Source organism: Drosophila virilis, chromosome 3, assembly GCF_030788295.1.
Source record: "Drosophila virilis strain 15010-1051.87 chromosome 3, Dvir_AGI_RSII-ME, whole genome shotgun sequence".
Taxonomy (NCBI): Eukaryota; Metazoa; Arthropoda; class Insecta; order Diptera; family Drosophilidae; genus Drosophila; species Drosophila virilis.
The window spans coordinates 21,352,638-21,379,532 of NC_091545.1; the positions used below are offsets into that span (position 1 = coordinate 21,352,638).

The window sequence follows — 26,895 nt, forward strand, 5'->3', positions numbered from 1 at the left end:
AATTTATGCTAAAGTTGTTGGTTAAGAAGCAAGGAATACAAAGGAAATAGAGCTATCTTCATTGTTTCAATTGAGACAAAGGATATTGACTTAGAAGATAGATTTGAATATATATTTGCACCAAATCACATTATTAGAGCTATTTCCATTGTTTCAGCTTAGATTGTTTTGAATTTTTTCGCAAGCTCTTAACAACATTGAGGTGGATTTTTGAACATCCGCAAGATAATCATTCGCTGTACTCATATTTAAATTGGCGCCGGCGCCACCTGTCAGACCGTCGCTGTATTTTTGCACGATCCGGCTGTAACAATCGTGTATTTCCTGGCACACCCGGACACTGCACACCCGCTGGAGCCCACCGAGCATGGCGATCGCCAACGAAGCAATTGCAGTGTGGCCCAGCCTGAAGACTGCGAGAACAATGTTCTCGTTACACAAAAATCATGTTTTCTGCGCTTGCCCTTTGGAGGTCGGTCGTGGCCAGCATTGGATTCAATTGAGCAGGCGGGCCGATACGAGCCGGGCCGGGCCGGGCTGGGCCACACAGCGGCAGCTGTACTCCAGGCAGGCCAGACCAGGGCAACAATGAGCAATGGCATGTTGGTAAGGAGAGGGACGCATTCATTCTACAAAATGCTCAGTTCAAGTTTCATTTGTTGATATTTGTGGCGTCTATTCAGTGACTGCAAATCCGACTCAAACCACAACGACCCCGATCGTCGCAGCAGTATTGTTGTACCCCTTGTTGCTGTTGTTGTTGTTGTTGTCTGGCTGACCAGTCTAGTGTCCTCCATTGAGCAACTGCTGAAATCAGCAGACGAAGATGTAGAAAAGTGGCTAATGCGCCGACACCCCGCTGCGACGGTGTGCGTGAGGGCAGAATCGTCTTTAATTGAGTTATACGAATGACCCTTGGATGTTGTTGTTAGTACCTGGTCCTCGTTCTGGTCCTGGTCGAGGGTTGCCAGCGGCTTAATGTAGCTTGTTTTGACATAAATAAATGCCTGAATACTTTTAAGTGATCGTATTCTGTTTGACTCTCCTATGCCCAAAACAGTTTGGCATGATTTATGTGATGCTCCATTTGGCAACTGCCATAATATATAGATCTCTGAGCATGGCAGATGGGGATGTGACCGATATTACCCACATCCAGGCAGCAGAGAAACAACAATACTCTATTAATTCCGTTAGACAATTAACGAACAGGGTGGGTTTGATTTAACTGTCAATGCCAATTGCTGACCTCTCGTTCTGATTTCAACCTTTCGAATAGCACTTGGTGTCTCTATAAACAATGTCTTAATTATTAACAATATAAAGTTAGTTAGTTATGCTTATGTTTGTAAATCTTTTGAAAAAAATACTTAACGATAAGTTCAATATATTTGTAAAAATATAATTATTATAAAGATCGCTGTGCCTATTTTTGGTAATCTTTTAAAACTTCATGAGACATATGTTCGATAATAGGAATACCCTTTAAAGATCCTTGCAGCAGTACCTATTATAAAAAGCTTATGGATCATACTTTTTGAGTTAGCCTAAGTTATGTAAGATATACAAATTCAGACAGGATATCATGCATTTTTGACTGATACTTCATATCATACATCTATGATATATCTTTAACTTTTTAGCATACATTTAAATAGGCTCTGCAAAAGTATAAGTAAAGTCTCATTTTTCCAGCTAGATTTTGATCTTCGTTCGACCCAATTGGACCATTTTAAAAGTATGCCACAATTTTTGAATATCTCGAAATGTTGCATACTTTTAGGCTGTTCGACATATTTGATTTCGCTGCGTTACTTAACTATTTGTTGGGGCACATCGGATATGTTATTATTTGATATAGATTAACAACTTTACATCGATTAGAACTGTTAACATGTTTTGGACAGCTCGGACAACTGGGACAAACCCTTATTACAAGCATATTTGTATTGCATAAGGGTTGGCAATCAAAGGCAATATGCCTTGATATCCAAATCTTAAAATTCATATTAAAGCTGAACTTATTTTGAATCCCAATCCTATATGATGATGATGACGATTTATACATCAGTTTTGCTTATAAAATTATGTGTTTTCTTTCTTTTTAAGTTATTCATTTTTACTATGAACTCACTTTGAAAAAAGTATCTTGAAATTCAATCCTTAACGATTACCGATTCAAAAATCAGGTTTAAGAGTAATTTTAAGCAGACAAGAATGCGTGGGCGGCTTCACTTGGCTTCGCATTAGAGTTAATGGTTTTTTGGAGACACTTTTCTGTACCCTTTCCAAACTAAATAAAGATGCATAGAAAATATAGGTATATCACATAATTAAGCTACTCTAAAAACTGAAATTATAAAATGCAGAGACATTGTAATCTAGTTGCTACGTAGTACGCTTAGAACCATGAAACGATAATTATTTAGGGGAAGTCATAATTCTATCATATATAAATAAAAATCAATTGGATTTTCGTATGGTATTTGAGAATCTACATTCCGAATTGCTTGCTAATTTCAATCTCTTTATTATCGAAGCACTGCTAAACGCTGAATGAAGGACGAATCAACGTGTTTATGTTTCGTATATTGATTGTTAGGAAAGAAGACTCGAATGTGGATTGCACGACACTTTTATAACCTGCTTCTCATATAAATATATCCAGAGTTAAGGACATTCACAATCTTTCAATATCCATAACTTTTCAAGCTTATTTCAATTATATTGCTAGTTATGGATCGTGTTTTATGCTCTGGATTGCATTTATATGTAAATAAGTAGTAATATATTCGTTTTCTTTTAAATATGCATCAAATTTCAAAGAAGGTATCAAGTCTTAACAAAGTTAAGTAAATCATTTTTGATTTTTAGAGCTGACTGAATATTCTTCGTTTATATTGATTCCTTCAATATATGTTAAATAGTTATATCTTATAAATAGAAGAACAAATTGTATACTTATTATTTCAGTTATTCTTTCATTTTCATCGAGCATATTGATTCATACTTGATTTGGGCTTCGTTGTGTATTACTAAACTTAATTACGCTGTTTTCTATTCTCATTAACAATTACTTACAAATAATATTTTATTCTTGTTATTGTCAATAAACTACAATTATACAAAAGTCTCTATGTAAATAATACTACTATTACTTCGGGTATATGTATACGTTATAAACTTCTATACTTTTTAAAGGTTCCTAAAGAGTTTTGCCATTTAAATAGAGCTGGTTTATGTTTAATGGTTGCCAATTATTTGTAGTTCTGGTTTCTCAAGACATTTCCAGTTCAATCTGAAAATGGAAAACAGAAAAGTTAGTTAAGCTGCGCAATAGATTATTGATAAAAATATTTTTTATGCAAACCAGCTGAGAAGTGCCAAAAGTTAGTCCAGCAAGGTAACGAACTGCAAATATAGTAATAGAAATTATAAATTAGTTTTAAAGGCATCTAAATCTCTTAATACGATAATACATTTCAGATAAAGCCTAAATTGGATGCCCGACAGTATAGTTATTCGAAATTTTCTGGCAATTTTAAAAGTTAGGATTGACAATCGAAATAAAAAGTAAAGTAAAGTAAAGATCAAGAATATAAACCATTTAGCTTTATGCTCATGCACCTCAAGAGTTGCAGTTCCCAATGAAATTATGATACCCTCTGCAAGAGCATAAACGGGGTGTGTTTGCAGTTCAGCCAAGTGTGCAGCATGCGGCAGACTGTTTGTCTGGTATGTTACCTATACGAACACATTGGCTGGCCTGGGCCCATGGAATGCTGAATGAATGAATCAAATGTGTGTTCCGTAAATTTACGTTTGTCTTAAGGTCAGAATTAAAACCACATCGTCATTTGTGCCTCGCCAGGTCTGAGACATCAATAAGATTAGCCACAAGATAAGAAGTTTCCGGTCAAACCAAAATAAATGAAAGAATATCTTGACTACACTGATGGCAGGCAATAAAAGTTCCACCGTTTTGCCACGGTGATAGTAAAAGTGAAAGCTAGAGATTTGAACTTTAAGATGGATTTTCTCGTATATTAAGCCCAGAACGTGATTCTCATAATATCGATAAACACAGATTGCGAGACATGGTTTCTTGAGCATAACTCGAGGATTATAAGAGCTAGAAATATCATACTTGGTATGCAGGCTCTTGTATTATTTACCTTTATTAAGAATATTTGAGTTTTTGGTGATCTCCGCCCATTCCCGGGTTCTTCCAACTAGAGCACTCTTTAGTACCTTCTGCTGTCAACTATATTGGCCATGTCTGTGCTTTGCGGCAAGAGACTAAAGGCAAACACTAAAAGAGCTCGTAAATGAGGCTCTCAATACATATGCGATGTTGGACGAGGAAGACGACGACGACAACGACGACGATGATGACAGTAGAAACCAAATAAACACGTCGACTGCCATCCCCGTTACCCACACTTCAAAAAACCGGCTAATTAATGACGTTTCCCTGTTTGGTTCCCGGGCCCCGATCTGTTTGGGCCTAAGGTCGCAGACTCAGTGAGTCCCCCCAGCCTGTTAGCCGGAGCGGTGCCATTTTTGTATTTTATTTTATTTAATTTTGTTTTTGTTTTTTTTTTTTTTTTTTTTTTTTTGGACTTTGGTGACGGTGTCGTAAGTGAAGTGCCAATAAACACGTGATTTACTTCGGCTCTGGCCACGGTCAAAGAGCCGAGCGGTACGGCAACGCCGCACTTAGTCGATTGTCAGTGTGTGTGTGTGTGTGACAGCCAAAATCATGAGGCTTATCGCTTCCATCGGCCATCAAGATTCCGCTCATTAATTTTGAAATTAGGCGGGTTTTCAAGAAGAGCAAAGAATTGATGTCCAGCTAAAGCCCGAATAAACTGGCCGCCGTTGTCCGCGCTGCATTTCCCTGCGACCAAGCCAGTGAGTGCATAAATTAATTAAGTCGGTCGGAATGTGGACGTGTATGTGCGGTGCCGACCTTTTGTCTGGCACTGTAGCACTATAGCCGAGGCAGCGACCGTCCGACAGTCCGCCCAGTTCGTCGTCTGCCGCGCAATGGCGGCTGTTGCTCAGACAGCGACTCGTATGGGCTGGGCGCATATTCAGATTCAGATACAGATTCAGATGCATGTGCTGGTGCTGGTGCTGATGCTGATGCTGGTGCTGGGTGCCCAACTGGCTCGTAGGATGTTGTAAATTAAAAGCCGCGGCTGGTCCTTTGTGCCGTGCAGGCTGAGTCATTTGCATTTTGCCTACTGCCGCCTGGCCTGATTATGAAAGATGCTGCGCTGCGTGGGTGATAAATGACCATGCCAGAAGGGGCTGTGGCTGGAGCACACACCCCCCGCCCCCCTCCCTCCCACCGGTCCACCACAACACCCGCGCTTTGCTCCACGAGACGATTGTTGCATTTTGGAAAATGTTAAAATTTTCAACCCCAGCAGAGCTGCCAGCTCGTTAACCCCTTGCTGAGACGTCGCTGGGAGATTAGCTGATGGCCTTCCAAATTTATTTATCTTCAACCCTAGCTCTAGCTGCCTCAACTTCTCTCTTCCCCCCCTATTTCTCTCTCTCCGTCTGGGTTGCTTTGTGGCAATTGCAACGAGCACTGACAAGGGTTGTGAACTCGGAACCCACAACCCAACAACGCCGGGCCTCAACGCCAATCTAATAGATTCCGATTGAGATTTAATTATTTCACTTAATTTTCCAACTGACTTCATGCGGCTGACTTTTAGCTTAACTTTCATGTCCACGTCCTTTAACCAGTTAATGAAGCGAATAAATTTCTTGGCAATTATTTTGCGGATTGTTTTAATTGACCTCAAGATGCCCAGCGCCTCGGGGTCCACCGGTCCGCCGGTCCGTCCAAGAATGTGCAAGCAGACAAATGGAGGACAGCCAAAGGCGATGGCGATAACTAATTAGCAGTAGATTAAATCATTATGCTGCCAAAGGGGAATTGATTCTGGCCAAAGGATGCCAAACTGTGTGGCCTAAGAGCTAAACACCATACTAAACAGTATTCATTTCTAGTGGTAAGTCAATCATTATTTGTGTTTTTTTTAATAGATCAAAGCTTCTCTGTGCAGTGCAGATTTCTTTATACCCTCGAACGATGTTTCCTATGTGATATATAGTGGCCCGATGCAGTGAAGATTTTGCATATATATGAGGGTCAAACAGCCCAAATCTCGAGTGTGGTCAAGTAATCCTTATTAAAAAAGGGTTTTCACACCCGAACCTACTTTTCGACTGATCTTTCCCAGGGCGGTCAGGCGAATATAACTATAAGCTATTGTATAAGCGCATTTCCATATCTCTTTAAGTGTATTTTTTATTCGGTGTGATGTAAACTAAAGCTATATAGGGTATGACACCCTACAACCGAGCCATGGCATTGTCCTGCCACTGTGTCGAGCTGCCAACTTGAAGCCGGACGCTTTGTTTATGATGAGTGATTGTTATGAGTTGTCAAAAAGGCATGCGGAGCCAACGATGTGTGATGCGAGTGTGTGTGTGTGTGTGTGTGTGTGTGTATCTGGTGTCTGTTGAGCAGGAAATCCAGCAGGATTTGTTAAAATATGCCGCCAACATATGCAAATATGTTTGTCTACACAAACGAAAGCAGAGGCTGCACTCGCACCCGCCCGAATGGGTAAGTAGACGAGGTAGACGAGCGCCACGTGACGCCAATGTTTCCACCCTCACGTAAGTGGAAACCTATCAAAGTAAGCCGCTGTCGCCGCCGCCCCTTGGTGACAATCAACCCTGGCTGGATGCTTCAGAGTTTGCTTTAATGTTTTGACAGTAAAATAAACATATCCAAGTACGACTCTTGCCAAATGAGTGCGGGAGTACTTATGTGTGTGTGTGTGTGTGTATGTGTATGGAGGAGGGGTGTGCGTGTGTCATAGTTGGACAAGCAGAGGCTCAAGTGTGAGCGAAAAGCACATAGATGTCAAATATAATTCATCATCTATAGAGCATCAAAGTCTGACATTTTGCTGGCAATGTAATTCCCTGACGTTGACCCTGGTCTCTAGCCAGGCCAAGGCCAATCGACAAGTCGACATCATTATCAGTCCGACTTGCAACATCGAGTACAAGTACGAGTGCCCCATCCTCCGGCAGGGGTTGGATTTCGCCGGCAGCAGCTGAGCTCAATGGCTGTGATTTATCCGGACGAACTTGGACTTGTTTTTGTTTTGTATTTTGTATTGCTCGAGTTTATTGCCAAACACCTGGTAGGTGTCAGTGCATAGTCTTCTTTTATTTAATGGCCCAACAGGTACAACTTTGTCGAGCTCTGTCAATTATTTTTTGCCTGACGACAGTTTCTGTGGTGGACACAAAAACACTTTAGTCGAGCAAGTAGCGCTCGAAATCCTTTTAAATAATTAATGCCAATTAGAGATAAAGTTAATTTTGGCCCATCCGTCTGATGATTGTGGGCAAAGGTTTCGCTATCTTCGCCTGCTGCTATTCCCATGGCCGACGGCAGGTAACTTCAAGGCATGGGGCGGGCCACGGCTGTTGGCATCTGTCATAAATTTTTTATAACATCAATTACAAAGCACTTAACTTTCATGAATTTAATACGAAAGATGCCACCGCCAATGCCGTTGCTGCTGCTCCGGCACATCCATCTCTCACGACGCCGATGCCTCATTTATCTCTCATATGCCAAACAATCAGCACTCGACAGGAAGAGCAATCATTTTTTTTTTCGCCTGCCTGGGACAAGTGTAAGCTGCCGAAAACACGTACGTGTGTGTGTGTGTGTGTGTAAGCCTCGAGCATAAGTCCATCAGGATCAGCCGGGGGCAATCTAAAGTGACTCTCGATATAAAAGTAGTCGAAACGCCAAGCAACCCCGACACTGTCCGGCAGAGTCCTCAGTCCGGCCAATGTCTTTTGCTGCCATTGTTCCTGCTCGATACGGCCGGGTATTGAAAGTGCGGCGGTGATTTACTTCCCTCAGTTTGTGATTCGGTTGCGGATTCCGACTCAGTTTCAGCAGCAAAACAAAATCCCCAAAAAAATAAAATAAAATAAAATTAAAATCTCATCAAGGGGCACAAGTGCCCGGACCCGGACCCGGACCCGGCTCCAGAGCTTTGCACACGTTCATGTTGATAAAAACAATATCAATATAAAAAGGCATTTATACTTAATATATATATATATATATATAGGTATTTGTGTGTATGTATTTATGCCCAAGGCTAGCCGACTTGGACTTTGCCTGCTGCCACTGCCTCTGCCCCTGCCTCCGCCTCTGCCAGCTGAGGGCTCACGGAGCACTCAGTTCGCTTTGGACTTGGGCGCGTGCCGTCGCGCCAAGCCACAATCCCCCCATTGATATTCATAGCCGATTTTCGCGTCGCACAAGGCAAACACGGCGGCATGTTGGGCATGTTCCCATACATAAATAAATCAAATTTATGGCGACTAGATTCGATGTGTCAACATCTTTTCGATTGTGCTCGAACTGCACTACTGGGATTTCGGATTGAAGATGTCAGATAAACGTTACCTCTGCTTCAATCAGGTCTGATTCATCTTTTCCCTTCTCAGTCAACTAAGGTAAACATATCTAATCCGACATTGCTACAATACGCTGTGCACTGCCGAATAAATGCGTGGAACAGGTGAGCGTGCTCTTTAGTTGAGAGAGCCTTAAGGCTGCAAGCCGGTTCAAACTTGATAAACCAATAAGAATGGGGTAAGGTATCGCAAGGTCAGTTTGTAAAAATGGTCTGTGAATTCATGGATTAATCAATTTGTAAACAATAATGTGCACATTTAGACCGCTTTGTAGGATATCTATTAGTCAAACATGCTGAAGCTGAGCATTCGTAAATTTTGATTAGTTTGCAAAGCTAAAGCTGTTGGCTTTTGCCTTGATACAACATATACATTCTTTTTTGTCTCAATAAATTAAAACTTCCTGACCTTCTTAAGGTTGCAATTAGGTGGAAAAAATCAATTAAAAATATGTCATATATTAGGTAAAAAAGCTTTAAAACTACTTGACAGCCCGAAAAATAAATAATTAGCTTTCGGTCATATATCTCTAAGAGTCCTAAAAATCCCGGCCTATGGCAGCTGAAGGTTGGGGGGGGTAAGTAAATGAACCTCTGCCAGGTTTCATGTGTTCATTTAAATGCCGCATTGTGTTTCTAAAATGTCCCAAGAGATTTTTTGAGGCGTTAAAGCGTGCCACCCCTTGTGTTGGACCAACAAAATGCAGTGGTTTCCGGTTCGGCAACGCCCCGGCAAGGCGGGCCACATTCCGGCTAGTGGGAGTTAATTCGGTAAAGTCAGTAACCTCATCAAAGAAGCGCTGGCCGTCTGCTATGCCAGAGCCTGAGGAGGGTTTGCCGTCTAGCACTAGCTGGCGCATTAGATTTACGCCAAACGACGTGAGGCGCATATGTTTATGAGTCTCGTTGAGATTGAGCACTCTGCACTGCCGGGCAGACAGCAGGGGCATGCCTCATGGTTAACACCAAAAACGAAAGCAGGACGCGTTGCGCATAAAAGCCTCATGCCGCTGGCCATTGCCGTTCGCCGTTCGCCGTTCGCCGCACGCTGCCTGCTAATGGATTTCAGAGTTACCGCTGAACCCGTAGCCACAGTCGCTGGCGCAGCCTCTCTGTCAGTTGAAGGGTTGCCGAACGCTTTGGTCGCCCGCCCCGGCAGCCTGCCTTTCAATTTACTTCCACTTCCTTCAACAAACGCCCTTCTGTTATTGTTGTTGCTGCTCCGGCTCCTGCTCCTGCTGCTCCTGCTGCTGTGACTTACGCACCGTGAATGAATGCGTTGTTAGCAAGAGCTGGCCCAAGCCCAAGCCAGGCACTGCCTGAGGGGCGGCCCGCAGTCGGTCGCATTGTTGCTGCTGGCGGTTTTTTCTTTCTTTTTTTTTTGGCGCACGCGACTTTCACACTAACGTAATAAAGAGCTCAACGACACTCAAATTGAATACGTCTCATGGTGCGAATGGCGTAATGATTTTCTATGTGGAACTCGATGCAGATAATGGTGCGATACTCCGTGGAAGTGCTGCTAATTTAGCTATTTTTCAAGCTGTTTTTTTAAAAATGCAGTCAACAAGCAGCTCTTGAAATTTGCATGTGTCTGCAGTTCTGAATATTTTTAAACCAACTTAGTTACTTTTCAGCTATTTTAAAGCTAAATGTAGCTATCTTCAGCGGTCATTGATAGAGAGCTCTTTGAATTCGCCTTTTGTTTAAGATAGTTGGCTAGTCCTTAGCTTTTTTCCGAGCTTGATGAGGCTATGAGGCTTCTAAACAGTATAAAGCACCTGCTCAAATGAAATTTAGCTATTTTTAGCTATCAATTACACGGCAGCACTGATATCCACATCCACAGGCACAGCCGGAGACCAAGACCCATTCTCGCATCCGCAGCCACCCTTCGTGGTGGCTGCTGTTGCTGCTGCTTGGGCGGTTTTGTTTTTGTTTGCGTGGTGATAGAAATTAACCCCTCAATTGAGGTTGAATTTAATTTGGCGCAAAATGGCAAAGAGGGTGTGCGTATGCGTGTGCCCTGCCCTGTCCTGCCCTGCCTTGCCCGGCCCGGTTCGGTCTGGCTGCTGTTCATTTGGCTGCTGGAGTTTGTACAGTTGAAAATGATATCGCTGTTAACGCTAAAGGGCTATTGTCAAATTGTCTCTTATTAATTATGATGATGCGTGTGCCGGCGCTATCGAATGAGAGGTTTCGGGGGAGGATGGCTGCAGTGCATGCAAATTTGCCTGAGTTTGGCGTCTTTAACGTAATTTATTGCACACGCCGCCTGCCGGGCTTAGAGTGAAAAGTTAATACCGTAAGAGACTGCCTATGTGAGAGATTTAAATCCTCTACTCAACCCCATCCAATCCAACCACACACACACACACACACACACACACACGCACACGCAACGGAGTTGAGTCTTGAGGTTCAATTGATTTGCACAGCCAACTATGCAAAAGGTACTCATACAAAATTCGCTTAATTTACATCAGACAATAGAGGCAAAACGAACAATAGCACACAGAGCAAAGGATTGAAGGAGTCAAGGCTTCGGCTGGCAGCCAGATTTCAACTTTAAACCGAGTAGCTGACCTGCAACCCGCTTAAATCATTTGGTATTAACCTGCAGCCCATTGTCTACTGGAAAATTGAGCATTATTATAAATTAACTTAATCGAGCGAAACACGTTGAAGGCTGCCTAGTTAATCATAGTAATTCATTATGAAAGGGATAGTCTCTCGTTAAGATAAGCTGGTTAAATGTACCCAAGTAAATGGCTATAGCATATTACCAGCATTTCTTGCAAATTGTAATTGTAAACAATTCGATTTTGAATAAGAAATTAAGTTGGTTTTCTTAAGAGAAAGGCCTAGAAAATAGGTTAACATAAATTAATTCTTATTTTTAACATATTTAAAGTACTTACCCAAAAGTTCACACACTGCTATATTGCTGGTCTTCAATTAATAGAAATGGGGATGACTTTAATATATGCACAATACTGAAAAAATAAGTAAAGAATAAGTTAGACTAAGAGGCACAGAAAGACAGCGAAAATGAGAGACGGAGAAAGATAGTTGAAGGATATATCGCATGAGAGTGAGAAAGTTAAGTCAGCTTGTCAAGTTATGTAAACCAATCTTAGTGGTAAAAGAAAACACATTAATTTACGTACACGCCCAACTATGTCTATATGGAATATTGGAGGATACCATTTGCTGCCAGATTTAAATGCCAAATTGATAAAGAGACCAAACTATGAACAGAGAGTCAGGTCTCGTGGAATTGTATATGTTTTAGAATGCGACAGATCGAATGGTAATAAAATATTTACTTGGTGCGTAAAATGTATCTAAAGACTCTATAAATATAAACCAATTACTGTCAAAAACTCAGCTATCTAGATTTGTATTAAGACAAATAAATATCTAGATAGAAATGTTGCATTTTAATTTATTCCCATTTAACATAATTGGATGAAACTTAAGGTATTGCATTGTTAATTGCATCCGAGTTTCCACTTGAGCAAACGCTGACCAATAGAAGCCGTAACTAATGAACCGCAACGACAAGATCAATGGGCCGGCCAGTGAATTCCTCGCGGAGGGGGGGAATTAACCGAGTCGGGCTTTGGAGTCGAGAGTGGCACAATTTGCGAAATCGCAGCATGGCAACTAGCGCCAGGCTGCCTTGGAGGCAGCTCCTTGGCGCGTCTGCGAGTGGGTTTCCATTCCATTCGTTTGCGATATTTCATTTCTTTATTAAGTCAATGTCATATTTTGCGACTGTGGGCGCCGGTGTCCTGCTTGGATGCAGAGCACAGCGCTTGCACTGAATGAGTCTGGGCGGGTATATGGTATATGTGGCCAGTGGTTGCTGTGGTGCACAGCTGGAGCTTGTTACTTTGATGTATTTGAGACGGTTTGTGGCGCGCGCGTTTATTTGTGGACGCGTCTGTTGCAGCAGCGGGACACCATTTGATGTGTGATCCGAGCGGCACATTTGGGCATGCCGGCAACCAGTTGTGTGCGCTCATAAATAAATAACGCCAAGCTGTTTACACATCCGAGAGTGGAGCACTCTCTAAGCCTAGACAAACTAATAATTGAGTTTCGATTACCTCTATTAACTCACACAGTGCTAAGGGCACAAACAAAAGGCAAAGCCGAAACATTTGTCAAACGCTTGTCAAAGGCTGAAAAGCTTGTGGCATTTCAATGTGACAATGCGCGGGGGTTCGAACCCCACAATTCAATGTGACAATGCATGGGCTCGAATCTCACATAGTCATAGGCGCGCTGGGAGGGGGGCGGGGGGGGGCCAGCAACGTAACCGCCCATTAGCCACATGCGCGCCTGCGTGACACATTGGCATCAATCAAAGTTTCACCCGTTTAGTGTGTGCGAGTGAGTGTGTGTGTGTGTGTGTGTGAGTGTGAGCTAGATGTGTGTGAGCTGGGCTTGGGCGCTTTTGTATTTCATTTTTTTGTTGTGTTGTGCGCCGCCTGCGTCGCAAGCGCGTAAAAAGACATTTTGACAAATTCAAGTAGCGCCATCTACGCTTGCCTTTAATAGCTTTTATACTGCCTGTCACGATATTTCATCAGTCAAACGACCACGACCACGACCCGGACTACGATTGCGACCACGACCACGACCACGACCAGCGTCAACAGCGCCGCTCACAAATATACTGACACACATGGCAGTCAAGGCCGGGAAATGTTTTGGGTCGCGGGCAATACAGTAGCGCGAATTTTATTTGATGTTATTTCCATTTGAAAATGAGTTATTGGCGCTGCTAACAACCCCTAAAATCACCCCCTTCCGCACAGGCGCTGCCACTGCGCCCCTGGCAGCTCAGACAGCAGCCAGGCTTGCCTATAAACACGCAGGCCAGAATGCGAGCGAGAGGTTGGGAGGGAGGTAGGCAGGGAGAGAGAGAGAGAGAGAGTCACAGTGGCGCGTGGGCGCGGCTGTGCACAGAAAGCGCATAAATTTTGGGGTTCCAAGCAGTGCTCCCCTTTGTTCTCGCAGCGCCCCAACCCATCCCAACCGCCTCCTGATATAACACACATGCGTTCCATTCGAATTGCGATTTCCTTTCATTCGTTTCTCCGATTTGATTTATTTTATTTGTTTTGTATGACACCCGCAAGTGTTTCCCCCGAGCGATATATTAATTTTGTAGGCGTAGCTGGCAGCCAGAAGCGTTTAGGCTATATGAAGATAATATTTATATTCCCACCTCACGGACAACGGGGAGTGGTTAATCAAATGCTCGTAATATCACACAAGTATGGCAAAATTACGGCTTCTTTTTTTGTTGTTGTTGTTGTTGTTGTTGCTGGCCACCACAAGTGGCCATTAAGTGTGTGTTAACTGCTGGATTTGATATAATCACTGCGATTAGCAGTTTACTTTTATCATACAAAATTGATAACGCATAAATTGAGCTTATCTGAACATTCGGTTCAGCTTGAGACAAGCGTTTTATGCACCTGCAAAACAGCATTCTAATCAGTCCAGTAAAACTTGCTAAAGACTTTCATTTGGGATTTGGATTTATCATGTGCTTATCCTTATCATATACGAGTTATACATATGTACATATACATTATATACACTTGTCTTATATGCACATACCTAGGAACGTATGCATATTCGCATGCCGGAAGCATATAGGCCCATGGGCGTAAAGTTCCCAATTGGATGACTGATTGATGACGTGAATGAACGCAAAAGGTGTGATGAAGCAAATGCGTGCGAGTGTGTGGCACATTAGATATTCATGCGAATATTTGAATTGAGCAGCCCCACAGTGCATGGTGTGTGGTGGTTGGCTTTGGCAATGCCTCGGGGCCGCCCACTCGCTGTTGCTGTCTGATAAATCACATATTTTCGCTGATCAAATCAATCTAATTGACATCACTCAAAATGATGGCAGAAAACTTTTCACATTCGTTTTCGCAGCAACAACAAAAAAAAATGCGAATAAATGAGTTCAAAATGGGACTACGCCCACGTCCACGCCCTGTGCCACAGGCGCCTTTTTGGCTTAATGGTGGCTATGCTAGGTTGCTAGCTGAGGCGGTGCGTTCCCGGCCACCAGCCAACAGTCAGCAGCCACCAGCCACCAGGCACCAGCCGCCATTACGGCAGGACGGCAGGACGCCGGGACGCCAGTACGCAACGTGATTTATTTTCATTTGGATGCCACCGCCACCCAAATTCGACGCTCCGTCATCCTGACATTCGAATTGAAATGCAAATTCTGACGAATGTGCGCACATTGTGCGCCTAGGGTCGGTACGCTGCAGTAGGAGTTGGAGGACTAGGAGGAGCAGGAGGAGCGGGAGGATATCGGCGAAGCGTCACCTCGACCGACTGACGGCGGCGACAATCAAAGACTTTCGATGGTAAATGAGCCACCTACCCATACGCTTTACAATCGGAAATACACACATGTGCAGACGCCCCAAATCGCATATATATCCAATCCATTTACATATGTGTACATAACTATATGTTTATATACACGTGTAAATAGGTATTTGTACATAAGAGAATATTTACTTTAACCCTTTGATGCTATGACATCACATTTATTTATGCTACTTATTTTTATGCCCTTTCCTTTTATATAAGAAAATAATTAATAATTAATAGAATGTGTTGTTTTCATTGCCATAAACAGCTCAGGCAAGCTAGCTAGGTTCGCTTGTCAAACTACTTTTTATATGTATATGTAAGGATTATGTTAGGCCTTGAACATGTCTCAAATCCCCTAAAGTATATATGTCTGTATTCTATATGTATGTAGTATAGGCAGTGTATATGTCGGAACCAGCCAAATCGGACCACTATAGCAATAAAGCTACCATAGGCATGTTCGCTCAAAAATTAAGTTCCATCCTTTCCATCCTGGCGAAACTATCCGCAAAACCCTATTAAATCGAAATGCTCTATAATCATTTTAGCAGAAATTCGCTTCTGAGCAACATGTGCACAAAGGGATTTCACGCTTAAATTAAACTTATGTCTTAAGCTAAAATATTAGTTGAAGAATTATATATTTCCATTTAAATATAAATTAAATATAAAAATGCAGCACTTAATAATGGAGATATATACATATATCGCGATTATTCACTGTATAATACTTTAAATAAAAATAGAAGAGATATAATGACATAGACATACCCTATACATGCTTATGTCAAACATACATAAAATATGTTGCATATAGAAAAATCGTACATGCTTAGAGATTGTTCGTTAGTAAGCTAAATAATATAGCTCATTGCATATTTTAAGTAAAAGATGGATGCAATGTTAACTTTATAAGGTAATAAATAATTGATAAACGAAATGGTAAGCTTATATTTAATTAAGAATTTAAAGATAACGTTTAAACTTTTTACTTTTTTACTTACATGACATTGAAATCGAGTGGAAATTGTTAAGCGGCTGCTTTCTTCATATTGTTAAACAACAGATTTATAGGGTGCTTCCATTGTCTGTGTGTTTGAATGGTGTGGGGATGGGGTATAAATACCTATGTACATGCATAAGTATGTGCATGTGTACATACACACAGTAATCACATTTGCTGAAGTGTGTCCATTCGAAGCCTTGTGGCTGGCCATTCTCTTAAGAGCAAAAGGCCCGTGAACTGCTTTTTCAGCGGGGACATCGTAGTTAAACATGCACATATATGCATATGTATGTATGTATACGTGTGTATGTACAAAGCACAAACATATTTATGTGTACATGTGGGGTCAACTTGTATGTAAATGCTGCTTATAGACAGCATTAACAAGTTCACTTCATGCGCACGTCTGTCTGCCTGTCTCTGTTTGTGTGTACGTGTCGTTGCGTGTGTGTGTGTGTGCCTGTGTGTGTGTGTGTGTGTGTGCACATTCCTTTATTGTACATAAAATGGTGGACGATAGACGTCTCTCTCCTGGCAGCGCTGCGGCCAGACTGTCGTGTGTCGCGTTCACGACACTCAGCTGCCATGTTCCCGGTTTTCGGTCCTCTCCAATGTGCGGCAAACGCTTCCAGCTATACACGGTAACAACTGTATCCCTTTTGAGCATGTCGTGCCCACCCAACCCCACAGCCCATTCCATTCCGCAAAGTGAAGTGGAAGTCGACGACATTCGTTCATTTGGGGTCCTCTGCATGCCCGGTAGGAAATGTGCGTTGACTCCTGCAGTCAGCCTAAAAGTAGACTAGAATATTTGAAATTTGTTAATTGAATTGAAAATTTAAATACTTCAACTTAACTAAGGGTTTTGCATATGTGAATAGTTTAAGATGAATTGCTTTAAATTGTAATTGCTTAATTTCAAATAGTTAATTTTTGGCTCAAACTTAAAATTTAACGATTTTTTTCAGGGCACTTTTCTGTCAACAGGGTTGTTTCGTTGTGAGCTTTTTTGTTGGTCTTTAGTCTGTACTCACACATGCCACACACATACACTCGCACACACACTTATACATACTCACACAGTATACATTCCGCAGGATAGGCGTTGTTGCTGCCTTCCTTGGTGTATTACTGTCGGTCTCGGCGGTCCAGTCGCTTGGTGCAGGCAAAATAAGTTGTTCAAGTGGCAGCTTAATTCGCATAAAATGAAAACACGCTGTCTACATTGTTCCTACAACTTTTCCGAGTTTTTTATGGCACTTAAAATGGCTGCCTAGACAAAGGGTTACCACCAAGCGCTTGCTGTAAAATCTATTGCAATTGCGCTTTGCCATTTACCACGCATAGACTGAAGTCGTGTTTTGCGGGTTACACAAAATAATTACAAACTATTCATTAACCATATAAAGTCGAAATGCTGTATATATAAATCCTTATACTCTGTTGTACAAGATAAAAAGAGTATATTGACTGTCTGCAAGTCTTAAAGAACGAAGAGAAAGAGTTTGCAAACTTCATGTTGTGCAAATCAAATTATCCCTCTGATAAACAGACAAATCTTGGCAGGTAGTTTAAAATCACCTCATTTAAAATTGACTACGATTACAATCTGAGAGTAACTGCCTTGGGATTACATTCTTAGACTCCCCAATTGCTTACTAGTTAAGATATGCCAAGATATACCTAGCCAAGGAAATTTTAAAGTATACATGAATATTTACTTACTTGCAACCATTTCCCTACCCAATGCATGATGCGCTTTGATCTCAGTAAGTATTAGACCTCGACACACCATATTTGTTAAGGTTTTTCGCGTAGAGGTTAATCTATGCAAATGGGACAGGTCAGTGAACAAATAGATTCTGCTTAAGTGGAAATTCCCTAGACGAACAGCTGTAGAGTGGAGTAAATTTGACTGCATAACCCTTGATTGAACCTTGGTCCAAAATCTGCCTACGTATTACGAGCTATATCCTTGCAAGGATAAGTGTCGGCACGAAAAATACCCAGCCTGTAGCGTGTTTTCAAGTGTAAATGCATAAATTTATGGTAATTTGTGTGGGGCAATTAAACTTGAAATAATTGTATATAGCCGCAAACAAATGGAGAGCAGAAATTAAGATATTATAAAGGAATTTAATAATAATAACAGAAAAAGAAAACAATGTACTTGCATACTTGCGGTATTTTATAATAATGCTAATTGCGACTGAACTTCTGCAACGGGCGTGCCAAATGACTGACCAACTTAATGGCCTAAACGTAGCGGGTTCAGGGCCTCAAGCACGAAAGCCTGCCCCAATGCTGTAGAAATCGACGCCAAGCCGTAGAAGAGAAGAAGAAGCAGAAGAAGATGCAGCTATTGCAATAATAATAAACAACATTGAGGCAGGCGGCACGGATTCATGGATTCATTTTTCTAATTGGCGACAATGACAAGACGCGGGCTTAAATCAAGTCAACTTAGTCTTATGGAATAATTAGCAACAAATTGTAATCAGTTGTACTTAAGCACTAACAAATGCCTTTGCCAATTAAGCAATACGTTATTTCCAGCACAGAGAACGGCATATGTATTCTATAAACTCGCTGGTTTAAAGACACACAGAATGGACTCCGGTTTTCTATCGGTTGCTTTAGTTGCTTGAGGCTTTTTCAACAAGTTAAAGCTTTGACAAGAAGGAAAGATGTTTGAGTCAATTGCAAAGCCTGCTGATGATAATTAAAACCTGGTTTTAAAAATACTTTGAAGTCCGTACAACTCTTTCATGCTTGGTCAAAAAATATAAAAAATATTAGAAATGTTTTTATTAGTTAAAACTTCTTCCAATGTTTGCTGCCTGTTGCTATAAATCAACAGCTGTTCAAAAATAAATAATGATATTGTATTTAAGCATAGAAAAGTGGAAGTATGAAAGTGGAATATTTAAATAATATAGTACGGGGGCCTGCCAAACAAATGAATGAAATTACATTAAGTCATGTTTTCAGAGAGTAACAAGAGTGGCGAAATAGCAGGAAATATTTCCACCATTAATAATGCCGTAGATTAAAGAAAGATTGTAATAAAACAATATATGTATAAATATATATTTCTTTTCATAATTATTTGCACATTTAATAAGTCGGTAGACGAAATGTGCGTGTAGTCTAGTTGGTTGCAAAAATTAATTGAAGAATTTCACAGCAAATAACGCTACCCTGTCCAAAGCTGGCTACAAAGTAACCGAACACAATGTCAGCTAATCACGAAACGGAGTTGCATGTTGCCAATGTGCACTCGGCACTAACATATTCAGATATGCACATGAATATTCAATGAGTGCGTTTTTGCGAGAGAGCATACGAAAATCATTTTCAACATTCACTGAATTGAATAAGTGCAGAAAGTAAAAAACATATACTAAGTATATATGAATAAGCCGAGTGGCGAGGCGTATTCCAAAATATATGTGCGACCTACTATATTATTAATATATCAGCATTATTATCAATCGTCTAGTCTTAGGTGGTCTAGAAACTGTATAATAGAGTTCAGCTTACTCATGTAACAGGCTGAGTTGAGACAAGCTTTGAAATAGTTCAAAAGTTTAATTCACATAATAAATGCAAGTCGCTTGCTGCTGCTCTTTAAAGTATTGAATATGTTAATGAGGCTTTATTTTGCTTACTTTCAATAACAAATTATAAATAGTCTTATATATTAAAAACAATTATGCTTAAAGACCCCGCAGTGAGCGTGTATTATAGAACTAGGGCCAACGTTACGTTTCGTTGATTTCCTAGCATAAAACCCACAAGATGTCGACAATGTACGCTATAAGAATTTAGCGGTTAAATTATGCATAAATGAATAATTAAATTTGTAATGGTGCAAATTGCGAATTGAATTGTTTCAGCCAACCAACGACCGACCGACAATATCTCATAGCCACAAACACTTTGTAGACTTCTTTATGAGACACCTTAGTTCCAAGCCGATTCCTGGCTTAACATTTTTTTATGTTTTATTATTTACACAACTCGGGCGCTAAGTAAATATATTTTACTGCTTTTTAACCTTAGTCAAAGTGTAAACAAAATTCTAATTTCAACTGTTGAGCATGAAATAACTATAAGATACCCTGTAGCCAGTTTGGCCACTTGATATACCCTCCAGCTATTTTAGTTTAATGAGAATATGACCGGAAAAGGGACTTAGCGATCGGCATGTGCTTAACACATATTTAGCTTTTAGCTTTATTACCAGCTGAATATAGATATTCATACAGAGTTATGCAAATAGGGGCAGGACATGGAGTCAACTGGTTTGAGAGGCCTTTCAGTGGCTGCCTCCAGTTACCCCCGGGCTCAACACCCGAGTCGAGTGTATCAAGATGGAAGCATATTTCCGCTGAGTAGTCGCACGTCTACGGCTAAGTTGGCCTAATTAAAAATTCTTATATAGGGAAGCGGGGGCAATTGCAAAATTGGTTTCTTATCTTTGTTTTATTATCGGCGCCACGAAACGCCTAAACATGATGCGCTGATGGATAGCTGCCGCTGCCGCTGCCACTGCCAAGGGGCCAAGGGGCCAAGTGGAGGAGAGACGGGTGTTGCAACGTTTGACCGCATGCTCGTGGTGTGGCGCAAAGAGAGGATCTTGGTATATGTAAAAAGCTGCATTTATGAATAATATTAAATTTTGTGTGCATGATAATTTTCTGTACTCGGCTTTGCGCTCCTTGCGATAGCCACTTTTGCCATACGCTGTGTTAATGCCTGCCAAAGCGACGAAGCCGTTTTGTGAACTATTTTCGTATTTTCTGTTTATGGCCCCAGTCACGCGATATATAGTATGTAGTACACTGCGTGTGCTCTTTCATCAAGTTGAAAAAAATATTACTTTTACACTCGCTGCAAGTTCGCCTTTTAGTGCAACACAAAATATTGCGAGGTGACATCTACCTAAATAGCTCATATATATGTTACATAGATTTAAGTTGGTTCTATGGCTTTACCTAAATCAAGAATTGCCTTTTAATAAAAATAATGCCACGATAACAAGCTTTGTTTTTTTTTTTTTGTTAACAAGAAATGTACTTTTTCGTATACGTGATCTATGTATGTACTTATGGAACACCTCATGTTCTTCTTTGATAAAACAATTAGAGGCTTATTAGATCTAAGCGAGAATATACTTTTAAATATATAAATATGAAATTGTTATGAATACAACATATTTATGAGGTTTCACAGCTTTTAGCAGATTCCTTTTATAAAAGAAGAAGTACGATGTTGTTAAGCCTTTGCTCATATGTTGTAAAAAAAAGACGAATCTATGCAAAGTTTTATATTAATAACTGATTATTGCCTGTGTAGCTCTTATAAAATAGACAGAACTAGGCTAAAAAGACTCGGCTATAACCACAACGAATTATATGCACTTAATGTGGTCGAAAAAGTCTACTCTTATGCGTTGCACATTTCGTAAGAATAATATAATACCATCATTCAAGGCTATAAAAATATAATCAATAGAATTCTATATACCAGCTACAATAAAACCGTGCTCTGGGATTAAGTTGAAGATTAAATCTATCTACATCTCAGAGATTGTAAAAGCCAAGGTCATGAAGAATGCATCATTTGATGCATATACAAAGTACAAGATGTCTCCAGATTGTTTATATAAAACTTGAGTATGTTTGGATAAATGAGAATTTATCTATGTGGTAATATTTATTTGCTTGTGGCAGTAAATTTTCACCTGAATACAGGGTATCGTTTAGGCGACTACAAGCATATTAAGCATGGGCACATGAATTTTTTTCAATTGATTTTTAAACAAAGGCTTAAACCTTAAATTTATATAATCTTTTAAAACCAAATCTGTGGCATTATTCACATATATTAAATGGGAAAATATTCAAGTGTAAATGCGGATTGGATTATGTATTATGCCTTGTGCGCCTTCACTGTGCCGCGAAGTTCAAAAATTTGTGTCGCACTTTTGCTGGCACTTGTTTTCTTCAAGGGCGAACACACATTCTGTTGCCCAAAAGTAGCAAACTTTTTGAAAGTCAATCGTTGTTTTGCACATGCCTCAACGCATGACTTGCGACGCACTTTTCTTGATTTACTTACCCGGAGATCACTTTTGTTGCCGCCGACGAGGTTGACCCTCCAAGCCACCGGGCCACCAGGCACCAGGCACTCTGCCCTGCCATGCCGTGCCGTGTGCACTCCGCGCTGTGGTGAATATGAAAGTAGTTCGTTTTGCGCGCCCACTCTCGCCCATGATGTGCGCAATGCCGTGTTCGAGCGCATACTAGTTGCGTTCCAAGTTGTGCTTAACGTCGCGGCTGTCGGCGCTCCCAGTCGGGCCGGGCGCAGGGGTTGTGCATGCGGCGCATGCGCATTGCGAGGCGCCGGGCAATCGCTGGCAAACGAGAACTGGTTTCGCTCACCAAGTGTGAGCGGGACAGCGCGGCATGCGATAAAATGATGATGGCTGGTACTGCTCTTTCCAGCTCTCTGTTTGCCCAGTCTTGCATGTGGGGTATGTGGGGGGAGTGGGCTGGGGCCCGATTGGAACAGGCGCGTGGAGGGGAAATTGCTCCGCCCATTGAAAAGCTGCCAATTTTCGTAGTTTTCAGTTTTCAACTTTGGCATATGTACTTGTAGGATTTTAATTAGTACAACCAAATAACGCCAATGAAAAGAATAAGCTCTGAAAGGCTCTACACACATCTTAAACTGGGCACATATAGTTCGTGTACTTTTAGTACATATGCAGCTGATAGTGGAGCAGGTGTTCATTACGTTAATGAAGCCGGGGATCAGCTTATTATAGCAAGAGCTTACTGAAAGCCCAACAAATTAAGAAGAAATTTAATAATGCAATTAGGGAACAGTCCATTTATATTTTCGTACGATATTTACTATCTGTTAAAAGCCCAGAAATTACAAAAGCAGCAATGCATATCAATACAACTTAGGATCAGTTGGCTTAAATTACTTTTATTTTATTCATGAGTGTGATCAATATTTTTGGAGGTAAGATAAAGTATGACAAATTTGTTAAAATTATATTATTGACATCAATTGATAGATTTATTATTTTCTATTATTTATTTGTTATTTTATTTTTTTATCAGCACTTTTATTATTATGGCAAGCATTCTTTTTGGAACTAACATATATCTTGAAAAATTCGATATTGTTTTATTAGTTGATTTATTTTTATAGATCAATTCATTTTTAATCTTAAAATACAGATTTATTTCAAAATATCAGCTCCGCATTGAGGAATATTTATCGGATATTTGTCTGATATTTAGATAATAGATAATAATATTTGTAAGAATATTGAAGACTTTTATTGATTTTATAGTCAGTGAGTATTTCCAAATTCTTAAGATCCAAACTAAACTTAGAAGCATAAAAAGATTGGGATTTCATTGAATTGCCAGATAAGCCTAATTTTAAAGTTATGGAAATTTTCGATATGGGTAAATTGTGCACATTATAGCTCCAATGTGCACACACTCGAAATCATGTGCACATGTACATACATATGTACTTGTGTGTGTTGTATGTGTTGTGTGTGGCTGTGTGTGTGTGTGTATGTATAAGCATCTAGCGACCCAGAGGTCTGCACACATGAGCCTATGTCTGTCTACGTCTATAGACTCTGAACATGAGCTAATCAGCAGAACTCAAACTGGCTGCCAGCCTGCCCGTAACCCACCACCCCCTTCTGACCGCCTGTCCGCCTGTCCGCCTGCCGGCCTCACTGGGCTGTCGAAAATTGCGTCCATGTCATGCATTCGCATCCATTCATTACCCACTAGTAGCTGAGTGGCTGGACAACAGCGTTTGGCGTTTTGGATCCCTGCAAATATGCCGTGTTCGCATGTTATCCCAAATGTTCGGAGTGCCCAAATGCACCCGCTGCACATTAGCCAGCCAAAAGAGAGAGAAAGAGAGAGGGAGAGAGAAAGAGATGGGGGCATTCTGTACTTTATTTTGCCGAACGAGCAAACATCTTGTCCGACTAGGAAACAAATGGCTTTGCTGGTTTAAACATTCAGCTGCTCCTTTTTTATTTGTTGTTTTTTTGGTTTTTTGTTTAGCATGCTCGTGTTTTTTTTTTTCGGCGTTGTTACGGACTGACTTTGCTGGCAAAATACACACAACTTTACAAATCCTTATATACAGGAATGTTAACACAGCTATCCTTTAAAGCATTTCAAAAATTTACTCCTTTGCTCAAAAGTTGTTGTGCAATAAAAAAAAGAAAATCTCCTGCGTTTTAGCAATTCTGAGCTTAAGTAAATTCCAATTCATTTAAGTTGTTGTTAAAAAATATTGTTTATAGCCAAAAACCTGACGATTTTCAATTGTTCTTAAGCAAAATCGTAAGTGGTAGAAATTTTATATAAAAATATATCTCCGCAGTATAGTATTTTATATTAGATAATTTTCTGACCATTTTTAAAATAAAATTATATATGCATTTTTAAAGTATCGGAATATACATACCCCATTCGGGAATCGAATCCCAAATACTATAAATGATAATTTAGACCGTTTAAAATATATTTGTTAGAACTGCACCTATATACAAATATATATAGACTAATTCAAAGTCATAGACGTACGTCTTAAAGGGTCAAGGCAGTCAAACTTGAGCTATGAGGGAAACCCATTTATTATTATTATACACTGAACCCAAAATATGTGCAATGCATATAATATTTATGTGCAAATGTATGTTACAGTCAGAAAAAGTCATCTTGGAACCGATAAAGAATATTCTTAATCCGCATCAATAAATAGATCCCTCTTACTCGTCTTCAGTGTGCCGACATGCTACTCAGTTGAAAGTTGACTAAAAAATGCATCCCCAACGCTTTACTGATCAACAAACTATTCACAGAGTTGGGTTTCTTCAGTCGAGCGTGCCCTGGCAGCCTGCAGCGAATATTCAGATTTTGTTCTTGGTATATTATTGCCAAGCTGCAGTAAGGCGATAACAATTGCATATTTTACAGACAATTTCCTGACACATTGTACATAAATTGCCTATCATAGTCATTCAAGTTACATAATCAGCGTTGGGTCGTGAAACGATCAAGGAGAATAAACGCAAAGAATCAACAAAAATAAATACGAAAAGGCAAGAAACATGAGCCAAATAAAAATCCCATTTGCACACAAATTTACTCTCAAAATGGCCAAGGGACGCATCATTCAAGTTGAACTGTGGCAGCAAACGAAGCGCTGGTAACTGGACACCGGATGCAGATAAATCTTTGTTTTGCCGCCAACAAAAACAAGCTGAAAGCTTTGGCAACAAGTGCGTTTGCATGCGCACAAGGACTGCGACCGGGCCAAGAAGTTAAAGCTCGATCGGAATCATGCGATAAGCACTCATCCAGTCGCCATTCTGGGGCCGGTGACAAACTTAATTGCGCCTATTCCTGCATTAATTGTACACACACGCGCGAGACGACGACTCTGCCGATTGGTGGCACGATTTGCATGGCGTCTGCGCCAGCGGCGTACATCTGCTGCTCCCGGCTGGCCGAGAGGCTGGCGAGAGATGCGCGTTTCATAACGGCGGGACCGGCGGAATGTGTTAATTAAATATTTAAATTATTCCCTTCATTACTCGAGGATCGCCACTTGCCACAAAATAAAGTATAAAACTCCTCTCATACTAGTAGCCGCTGCCGCATGGACACGCTGCTCCTGCTTCCAGTGCGTCTAGACCATTTGCGGCTGTGGCAGCAAGCAGAACGGCAAGTATGAGCGCTCTAGTCGGGAGTGCCCGACTTGCAGATACCCTTAACTTGGCGACCAGCATGCATACACACACAAGCACTCACACATGCGTGCGTGCATGCATGCATGCCTGCATGCGTTCTTGCATTCGCCCCATATTGGCATATGCTTGCCTAATTACCTTGGGTGTTCATATACCGATCTTTATAAAATTGTCAAAGCTTAAATAAGGCATACAAATATCAAAGCGCAAAACTCTACCTTTACAATTGAGATTTTTCTAAAAAATTTGGAACGAATGGGGGCAAGTATCAAAAACGTGAAATAGATTTTTAAGCTGATTTACTTAGCTCTTATAATTTTCGAGTTATTTTAAGAACCATTTCTCAAAATCTCTATCTATCGGTATTATAAAAAATAAGTAGGACAAGCAGAAGGACATAGCTAGATCGATTCCGACAAAGACTTAGGTCGTCTTAGGGAAGTAAACATATGCAATATAGTTTCGCAAATGGCTTATAAACATTCTCAGAAAACGAGTATACCCTCTTCTCTCATTTTCAGGGTATAACAACAACAACAACAACAGCCGCAGCCGCAGCCGCAGCTACAATGCTTTAAGCCCGACCATGTCAAGACGAGTACGGGCCGCCTTGTTCGATCTGCGTTTGTATTTTCGTTTTTTTTTTTTTTTTTTTGGTTTTTTGCAGTTTTTGCATTTGTTGTTGAAAATGAAAAATGGCGACACGCGTCCTTTGGGCAAAAACCACAAAACAATTTTATTTTATTTCCACACAGCAGCAGCAGCAACAGCGACAATAATTTAACGGCCTGCGCCGTGTCCTTGCGGCAGGACAATGAATTTAAATAAAATTAATTAAATTTGTTTTTCGATGGGAATTGCTCGCGAGTCGCATTGACAGCCACGAGGCATATACATAAATTGGAAACTGTGCGTCCATTGGCCAATTGGTGTGTCACTTTTTTTTTTTTTGCTGCCCACAGCGAAGGGCTACTGCACCGTGCAAACAATAACAATTCCCACCGCAAGGATAACAACGACAACCGAGCCATAAACTTGTACGCTATCAATGTACATTTCAGCATAGATAAATTAGAAAACGCTTGCGCCTACAGACATTTGAGATA

General features: G+C 40.7%; 1 long non-coding RNA gene across 1 annotated transcript; it reads right to left on the bottom strand.

The window, feature by feature from the left end:
- Positions 1 to 1,425: 1,425 nt before the first annotated feature.
- LOC26530565 (uncharacterized) lies at positions 1,426 to 22,273 on the bottom strand. Its single transcript, XR_001450440.3, has 5 exons — positions 22,102 to 22,273; positions 15,974 to 16,777; positions 11,465 to 11,539; positions 3,371 to 3,411; positions 1,426 to 3,298 (listed from the first exon to the last, which is right to left on the bottom strand). It is a non-coding gene; the product is annotated as an uncharacterized lncRNA (long non-coding RNA).
- Positions 22,274 to 26,895: the final 4,622 nt, after the last annotated feature.